The sequence below is a fragment of the Elephantulus edwardii genome, unplaced genomic scaffold (assembly GCF_000299155.1).
Source record: "Elephantulus edwardii isolate Elephantulus edwardi_28Jun2011 unplaced genomic scaffold, EleEdw1.0 scaffold00046, whole genome shotgun sequence".
NCBI classification, from domain to species: domain Eukaryota; kingdom Metazoa; phylum Chordata; class Mammalia; order Macroscelidea; family Macroscelididae; genus Elephantulus; species Elephantulus edwardii.
Window position 1 is genome coordinate 6516147 of NW_006399796.1, and position 10233 is coordinate 6526379.

The window sequence follows — 10233 nt, forward strand, 5'->3', positions numbered from 1 at the left end:
TGCATCCCCTAATGCATTTCTTTCTTGATTTTGAATGATGCAGTGCCATGTTGCTCGGTTCAGACAACAGTTTCTTGGTCTAGGTATAGGTTTAGCATGAGCACAATCAAGTGTGCAGGGGTTCCCATTCTTCTCAATGTCAGCAACAATTTGTTGTGATTAACAGTCAAATGCCTTGGTTAAAACAGCAGATTCTCTGTGGGAGATGGATAGGTAATCCCTTCCTGTGTGATTTACTGCCTCTGAAAACTTATTGGAGTGTTAGCTAGGAGTCAGTTTTGACTCATCAGCACACAACACAACTTAAACAGAAGTCCTACTTCCATCTCTTTGCTATTTTGATTAGTGCATCAATAAGCACGGGTGTGCACATATCTGTTTGAATGGCAGCTGTGGTTTCTTTAGTGTATATTCCTAGTAGTGGAATTGCTGGGTCAAATGGTATTTCTATTTCCAACTTTTTAAGAAAGTACCAAACCACCCTCCATAGTGGTTGTACCATTTTACCCTCCCACCAGCAGTTAAGAAGGGTTCCAGTCTCTCCACAACCTCGTCAGCATTTACTGTTTGTTTTTCTGTTTGAATGTTACTATTGTTGCCGGAGTGAGATATCTCATAGTTGTTTTTATTTGCATCTCTCTGATAGCTAGGGATTTTGAACATTTCTTCATGTGTTTGTTTGCAGTCTGAATGCTTTCTTTGGTAAAGTGTTGATATTCTGTGCCCATTTAGCTATTGGGTTATTTACCTTTTTTCTTGTTTAGGTGCTATTCCATAGATTTTAGATATGAATCCCTTATCAGATATGTCATTACCAAATACTTTTAAATTAATCCTCATTGAGGATCTCCTTATTTGTAAACAGCCTGTTGTTCATTTTGAAAAATAAACCCATGAACAAGATTTTGCCCATAGCATCTTTCAGCATTACAACTTGAGGACTGAATATCTTTTTTCAGCTCTTTCACCTTGAGAAATGTTGAGCGTGTTTTTATCTTTTTATTTTCTAACTCTAACACTTGGCACATTTCATTATAAATTCTGTTTTGTCTTCTCACACCACCCTTTGAAATCTTGTGCTGAACTCTTTTACTTTGTCATTTCTTTCCTTTGTTTTGACTTCTTAACATTCTAGTGCAGTTTTTAGTCTCTTCTGACAACTGTTTTGGATTTTTCTTTCTCTGTCTTTGCAATGAACTTTTGTTTCCTTCATGAATGATATCCTTGAAATCATCCCACAACTCATCTGGTCTTCAATAATTAGTGTTTAATGCCTCAAAACTATTCCAGAGATGATGTTAAAATTCAAGTGGGATAAACACAAGACTGTATTTTGGTTCTGATGGATTTGTTTTTATTTTCTCCAGTTCCAATTTGAACTGTTGTTATCATGTGCCATCAAGTCATCTGCAATTCAGAGCAACTCCATGTGCAATAGCTCTGAAGCATGCCCTGTCCTGAGCCAGTCTAATTCCGACACAATAACCCCATTGTCCCAGTTACTGTATCAGTTCATCTCATCTTCCTCTTTGTGCTGTTCTTCCAATCTTCTGAGCATGATGTCCTTCTCCAAGGACTGGTCTCTCCTGGCTACGTGTCCAAAGGATGAGAGACAGAGCTTCAAAATTCTAGCCTCCAAGGAGAAACTTGGTTTCACGGTCTCCTAGAAAGACCTGTTTGTTTTCTTGGCAGTCCAAGGTATGTTCAAGACTCTTCTCCAGGACTACAATTTGAAGGCATCGACAGAGGATAAATTAAATATCTCAGCTCACTAATGCCTAGAATATTGATCTTTTGTGTTCCATTTAATTTTTTACAACCTCTAATTTTCTTAGATTCATGTTTAATATATTTCATATTTTAATTATTACTGGGTGTTTGTACCTGTTTCTACTTATTTTGAGTGGCTTCCAATCAGTTCTATATCTGCAGTACTGTAACAATGTTCCTTCAGTGTTCATAGGTTTTCTAGGAGTTGTTTTTTTAGATGTGAATGGTCCATCCTGCTTCCTAGTCTACTCAAAAGGCAAGTAATCCCAGTACAGCAAACTGGCAGGCAAGAACTGTACTCACAAGAGCAAATTATAAGCAAACAAGTATATACAAGTATACACAAGTATATACAAGTATATACAAGTATAAACAAGTATATACGAGTATATACATACCTAAACATGCAGCAGCATGCAAATTATTCCCCCAATATTACAAACTGACAAGTAAGTGACGTATCCCTAAGAGTAAACCATAAAATATCATATTCATATATCACACAGCATAGAAAGGCCTTCTGTGGCTCCAGATCAGATCAAGGCCTGGACGATTAAGAGGTAGGGGCCAGGGGTGCGGATGGGGCTGGTTCTCTGCTGGCGACACTCTGCTTTACAGTTCCAGCTTGGATTCCACTAGGATGTCCATACCACAGCAAATATGGCAGCCAGCTCCTTGGTATAGTGCCCAGTGAAAGATCCAGGGCCAGAAGAAGACAGCTCTCTTCCTCAGTATTAATTTCCAGCACAAGTCCAAGGGTCCAAGGCTAAGGGGAGGAGGCTCACTTGGCACCAGCTGTCAAGAAATCAAAAGCCCTTTTGCACTGGGTAAATCCACTATCGAAGACTTCTCCAACATATAAAGGGGCAATGATAACCATTTAAAGTCTAAAGTGTATCTGATACAAGCCATGGTCTTCTCAGTTACTTTTTATTCATCTGAAAGTTGGAAAATGACTAAAGATGACAAAAGAAGAAACAATACTATTGAGTTGTAGTGTTGGAGAAGAGTACTGAATATCCTGTGGACTGCCAATAAACAAAAATGTCTTGGAGAATGTGCAGCCAGAGTGTTTCCTGGTGGCAAGGATGGTGAAGTTTCATCCCACAAATTTTAGCCATGTCTTCGGACAGGCACATCATACTCGAAAAGATGAGGGTCAGCAATAGAGGGGAAGTTCTCCAAAGAGATGGACTGGAACAAGACTGTAAAAATGGTCTCAAGCACATATGAAATTAGAAGGATGGCACAGAACAGGGCAAGATTCAGATATGTCATTCACAAGGTCACTATGAATCATAGTCTATGTGATGGCACCTAACAACAACAACATACAGTAGTGTGGTTATATTACTTAAAATGGTGAATTCTAAACAAGTCCATGACTCCTAAGGAAAATTTATTACTGTTCAAAAGCTCATTCCAGATCAAAATGTGAACTCTGAAAGGGTTACTCTGAAGCATTAAAGCAAATAAGGCTTTTTAGATCTATTTACCTTTTAACTCAGAAAATTCTGTTACACGTTATTTAGAGGATTTCAGAATTGCATTTCAAAGTACAATTAGGAAAACAACACTGCCATCCAGGGGTAAGTAATTCAAAGTGCAGAGCAAGAATAACTGAAAAACTATCTGCAGTGATCCTGAGCTTGATAGTAAACACGCAGATGTGTTATAAGCGGTTTCAAATTAGTTAAATTACTAACAAAATTTTGAGTACTAAACATTATAAACTGAATACATTTTTTTAAAGTATAGACTTCTAACATTAACTTCAATTGGGGAAAAAGAAGGTGGAGTTACACAAGTGCCTCAGTTTTTAATGATTTAAAATTTGAGTTGTGGTGCTCGAGAAGAACACTGAACATACCACGGAGAGCCAGGAGAACAAATAGGTCTGTCTTGGAAAGGGTGAAACCAAGTTTCTCCTTGGAGGCAAGGATTTTGAAGCTCCATTTTGCATATGTTGGCATGTGCTTTGAAGGGTGGAGGGACAGGGCAGGAGAGGAAGACCCTGAATGAGATGGACTGACATGACAACTGGGGCAAAGTAATTAAGTGCACTGGAGTGAGTGAGACCGGCTTAGGAAATGGCAGGGTTCAGAGGTGTTGTACATACGGTCACTATGAGTTGCAGGCAACTCGATGGCACACAACAACAACAAAAGAATTGTTGTTGTGTACCATTGAGTAGGAACCAACCCATACCCAACCTTCCTGTGAGTTTTCAGAGGCAGTTAATCAAATAAAGGAGTCTACTTATCCTTCTCCTGCCTGTTCTTGTTGCAGTTGTGTTCCATTAAGTCATCTGTGACTCATAGTGAGTACAACAGCTCTGAACTCTACTCTATCCTAAGCCAACCTTATTGTCTCTGGCACACCTCACCGCTATTACCCCAGTCAATCCATCTCATTGAAGGTACTCCCCTCCTGTGCTGTCCCTTTACCCTTCCAAGCATAATGTTCCTCTCCAAGGACTGGTCCCTCCTTGCAACATGAACAAAGTATGTCAGGGGAAGCTTCAGAATCCTTGCCTCCAAGGAGTAGCCTGGTATCACCCTTTCCAGGAAGAAATTGTTCTATTAGCAGTCCATGGTATATTCAGTACTCTTCCCCAGCATCACAGCTCAAAAGGCATCAATTTTCTATCATTCCTAGACATTGTTCAGCATTCTAATGCATAGCACATAATTACAAAGATCATGGCCTGGGTCAGGCACACCTTAGTCTCTAGACTGACATTGTTGCTCTTTAGTAATCTGGAGATGTCCCTGACAGCTGATTTTCCCAATACAATTAGTCTTTTGATTTCCTGGTTGCTGGAGTGTTGATTGTGGAGCTAAGTAAACTAAAACTGTTAACAATTTCAATCTCTTCATCATCTATCATGACGCTGCTAATTGGGCTAGTGGTGAGAATCTTTGTTTTCTTGATGTTGAGCATCAATATACATTGAAGGCTGCAACACTTGACTTTCTGCAGCAAATGTTTCAGGTCCTCTTCAGCTAATTTTCTTTAATTTCAATTTGGACCTGCACATGTGTCATTGATGGTCTGTTCCACAGTAATTATCTGACTTTGTTTTCACAGTTGGCATTGAGCTTCTTCAAATGATTCTTACTACAGATGTAATAAATTGGATTCTTGTGTAGTCCATGATGAGTTAAATGTGTATAGTTATCATTTGTATTTTTTTTATGAAAGGTATTTATTTCTTGTTGTTATGTGCCACCAAGTCACTTGTGATTCATAGCGACCCTATGTTCAACAGCTCCAAATCCTGCTCTATCCTGAGCCAATTTCAGGGTCTCTAACATACTTACCCCAATTAATCTAGTCACTGAGTTAAGCCATCTCATCCAGGGTCTTCCTCCCTCACACTCTCCCTCCACCTTTCCAAGAATTTTAATGCTAATGAAAGGTATTGGTAATGAATAAATTATTGATTGTACAAAATTCTATCATTCTGTCTCCAGCCTCATTTCTTTAGCCAAACCCATTGTTTCCAATTCTTCCTGTATGAAGACCATATGTTCTATAGAATAATATCGTCTATGAAGAAAAAGCAAAAGGTCAATATAAACAGAGGAGGAAGAATGACTAAAATGGATGTTGGCAGAAGTTTTGAATATTGTTTAAGAACATCAAGAGACAAAATGAAGCAAGAAGTGATTCATTAAAAAGTTGAACATAAGATTTCAAAAGATAGTTCTGAAAGGTAAAGCAAAGTATTATAATGAAATGTCCAAAGAGCTGGAGTCTAACATTGTGAAGAATGGAAATTCCATAAAACTTGGTTGTGCTCATCCAAATTCTATACCCAGACCAAGAAGTGATTGTCTAAACATAGCAAGGGACTTACTTCATGGTTCAAAATCAAGTATGATGTAAGTTTGAAGACTAAGGTGCACCTGATCAAAACCATAATCTTTTCAATTGCTATGCATCTGAAAGTTGGACAGCAAACAAAGATAACAAAAGAAGAATTGATGCCTTTGAGTTGTGGTGTTGGAAAAGAGTGCTGAATATCCTATGGACTGACAACAAGACAAATAATTATGTCTTGGAAAAAGTGCAGCCAGGATATTCCTTGGAGTCATTCGTCTCACATTATTTGGGCATGTTGTTAGGAAGGACAAATCCTTGGAAAAGGAGTTATGCTTGGAAACCTAGAGTCTCACCAAGGTAAAGGAAGACCTTTAATAAGATGGGTTAGCATAGTAACTATAATAGCAAGTTCTAGTGTGTTAGAGATGATAAGGATGGAGCAGGACAGGGCAGGATTCAGAGCTATAGTTCACAGGGTTGATATGAATCCATAAGAAAAACAAGGAGAATGCTTTAATGGGGGGGAGCAACATGATAAATTATTGCTGTTACTGTTAGGTGCTGCGGAGTGTAGTACAACTCATAGTAACCCTATGAACAAGAGATCTGAACCCTTTTTATCCTATGCCATCCTCACAATTCCTAACCCCCAAGAGGCAATGCAGCAGTCACTGTGTCATTCCACCAGGTTGAGGGACTTCCTCTCCTTCACCGATCAGGCCATTCCCCCTTTTCAGCATTTCCAAGGAACAGCTTCCTCCTAGCACCTCATCATTCTTGCCTCCAAAAGAACTCTGGCTGCACTCTCTCCAAGATATATTTGTTTGTTCTCTTGGCTGTCCATGAGATGTTCAGTGCTCTTCTCCAACACCACAGCTCTAAGGCATCAATTCTTTCTCTTTTTCTGTCATCCTTATTCATTGTCCAGCTGAAGGATGTATAGCAAGTAATTGGAAAGACCATGGACTGAATTAGATGTACCTTAGTCCTCAGAGTGACACCATTACCCCTCAATAATTTGGAGAGGTCCCTAACTGCAGATATCCCTAGTGCAATGCATCTACTTATTTCCTGACTGCTGCTACCAAGGATGTTAATTGTGGATCCAAGCAAAATGAAGCTGTTGACAGTTTCAATCTCCTCTCCATCCATCATGATGTTGTCTATCAGTCCAGTGGTTAAAAAAAAAATCTTCGTTTTCTTGAAATTAATATGTAATCCATACCGATGGCTGCATTCCTTGATCTTCTGCAACAAGTACTTCAAGTCCTCTTCAATTTCAGCAAGCAAGGTTGTGTCATTTACATAATGCAGGTTATTGATGAGATTCCCTCCAATTTTGATGCCGCACTTCTCCTCATAGAGGCCAACTTCTGGGATAATGTGCTCAGCATACAGTTTGAATAGGTATGGAGAGAGAATACAATGCTGCTTCACTCCCTTCTCAATTTTAAAACATGCAGTGTTTCTATGCTCCGTTCATAGAACAACCTCCTGGTCTAGGAACAGGTTCTTCGTGAATAATGCTGAAGTTCAATAAAAAATGGCTAGAAGAGTGCATAGATAGAGGGCTGCCAGAAGTTCAAGCAGGATTTAGAAGAGGCTGTGGCACCAGAGATATCATCGCTGGAGTCAGATGGATCCTGGTTGAAAGTAAGAAATACCAGAAGAATGTCTATTTGTATTTTTGACCATGTAAAGGTATTTATTTGATTATGTGCATCATAAGTTGTGGCTGACATTGAGAAGAATGGGAGTCCCAGAACACTTATTTGTGCTTGCAGGGAACCTGGACCTGAACCAGGAGGCTGTTGTACAAATGGAGCAGGGGAACATTGCATGATAAATTAATAGAAGTTAAAAGATATAAATTTAGCTACTGTTCTGACCTATAGAAAAACCATGCAAATAAAAAACCTCTAGGAGAAAAAATCTATTCGTTTTAAAATATTAAACATTAAAAATCCTCAAATATCATTTTAAACACTAAAATATTAATATCATTCCTATTAAAATCAAGAATCGTTTGAGCCGTTTAACTTATAATAGCTACCTCTCCAGAAATCCTTGGTAAAGGATAAAAGATTGACAAACTCCAGAGTGAAACTTAAGTATTTTTTAAGCTCAAGGAACAGAAGAACAAGTTCAAGCCTTGAGTTGCAATACTTAATGATGATTTGAGCAGAATAGTAAATGATCCAGGAAGCGTAAAAAGAAGATGGAAAGAGCATCTTCCTCTGTGAAAATTCTTTCCATGTCTTTTGCTCATTTTGTAATTTGGTTATCAGTCTTTTTCTTGTGGAGGCCCACGAGTATTCTGTAAACTTTTATTATGAGACTCAAGAATACTGAAAGAGTATACAAGTCACTGTACCAGAAGGAATTGGGAGACACAGAAGAATTTCAGGAAACAACATAGGAGCAAGAACCTGTGCTGATGTAGGAAGAAGTTCAAGCTGCTCTGAAGAATTGGCAAAAAACAAGGCCTCAGGAGTTGACAGCATACCAATTGACATCTTTAAAAATGCAGACACTGCCTTGGATGCGCTTCACCAAATTGTGCCAAGAAATCTGTAGAACAACCACTTGGCCAACTGACTGAAAGAGATCCATATTTGCTCTCATTCCAAAGAAAGATAACCAACAGAGTGTGCAGATTATCAAACAATATCATTAGTATCATCACAGGCAAGCACAATTGTGCTGAAAATGATCCAAAAAAGACTGGAACAACACATCAACAGAGAACTGCCAGAAGTGCAGGCTGGATTTAGAAGAGGCCGTGGTACTAGGGATATTATAGATAATGTTAGATGGATCTTGGCTGAAAGCAGGAATTACCAAAGAGATGTCTATCCGTGTTTCATTGACTATTCAAAGGCATTTGACTGTGTGGATGACAACAAACTGTGGCTGACTCTGAGAAGAATGGGAATCCCAGAACACTTGATTGTGCTTATACAATACTTATACTTGGACCAGGAGACAGTCATCAAAACAGAGCAAGGAAACATGATATGGTTTAATATTGGGAAAGGTATATACCAGGGATGAGCCCTGTCTCCCTACCTTTTCAATCTATATGCCGAATAGATTATCCACGAGGCTGGGCTCTATGAGGAGAAATGTTGCATCAGGATTGGAGGAAGACTCAACAACCTTTGTTATGCAGATTATACAACCTTTCTTGCTGAAACTGAGAAGGGCCTGAAGTGCTTGCTGCAGGTCAAGAACTGCAGCCTTAAATATGGATTGAAGTTCAACATCAATAATATATTCTTACTACTGAGATGACTGACAGCATCATGATAGATGGTAAAGTGATTGAGATTGCTTTAGTTTGCTTGGCTGCACAATGAACACTAGTGGTACCAGTAGCCAGGAAATTAAAAGATGAATTGCATTGGGAAGGTCTGCTGTCAGGGACCTCTCCAGAGTACCAAAGAGCAATGATGTCAGTCTGGAAACTAAGGTGTGTTTGACCCAGGCAATAGTCTTCACAATTACTTGCTATGCATCAGCAATGACTAGGTAAGATAGAAGGACAATTGAACTTTGAACTGTGGTGCTGGAGAAGAGAACTGGACACATCATAGACAGCCAGCAGAACAAAGAGGTCTGCTTTCAAGAGGGTGGGACCAAGTTTCTCCTTAGATGCAAGGATTCTGAAGCTCTGTCTCACATGCTTTGGGCACCTAGCCAAAAGGGACAAGTCCTTGGAGAAGAACATCATGCTCGGAAAGGTGGAGGGACAGCGCAGAGGAGAAAGAGCCTGGATGAGATGGATTGATACAATAACTGGGGCAATGTTATTAGACGTGTTGGAGTCAGTGAGACTGGTTCAGGGTAGAGCAGGATTCAGAGTTGTTCATGGAGTGGTTATAAGTCACAGGTGACTCTACAGTACATAACAACAACAAACAAAACCAAATCTGAGTAATTGCTATAAATATGGAAAAGAAGTAATTTTCTTTGCTAATGAATGCCTAGAAAAACCTCACTTTTCTGGAAAAGAAAAAGAAAAAAACTTTTGAAAGATACCAGAAAAATAAAATCCATATCATATGTACATATGTATATGTTGTTGAGTGCCTCCAAGTCGAGCACGACTCATAGCGACCCTATGAACAAAAGGCCTGAAGCTCCTCTACAACTATCGACATTTATCAAAGATCATAGAATTACTGGAGGCATGTTATTTAGGAAGTGGATGCCACCCCTGCTTCCAATAGATATATCAGCAAAACTAACACAAATAGAAAATAGAAAAACCATTCTGTTCAAGTTACAACTAACACCATGAGAATATATCTTAAATGTTATTTTAAAGTTAATATTGTTGTTGTTATGTGCCATCAAGTCGCTTGTGACTCATAGTGACTCTATGTACAAGAGCCCTAAATGCCGTTCTATCCTGTGCCAGCCTAGCCATCTCAAACACACTCATTCCCACCACTCAACTCACAGAATCGATCCATCTCATCGAGGGTCTTCCTCTCCTGTGCCGTCCTTCCACTCTACTAGACATGATGTCCCTCTCCAAAGACCAGTCCCTCCTTGCAACATGCCCAAAGTATGTCAGGTGAAGCTTCAGAATCCTTGACTCCAAGGAGCATTCTGGCTTCACCCTCTCTA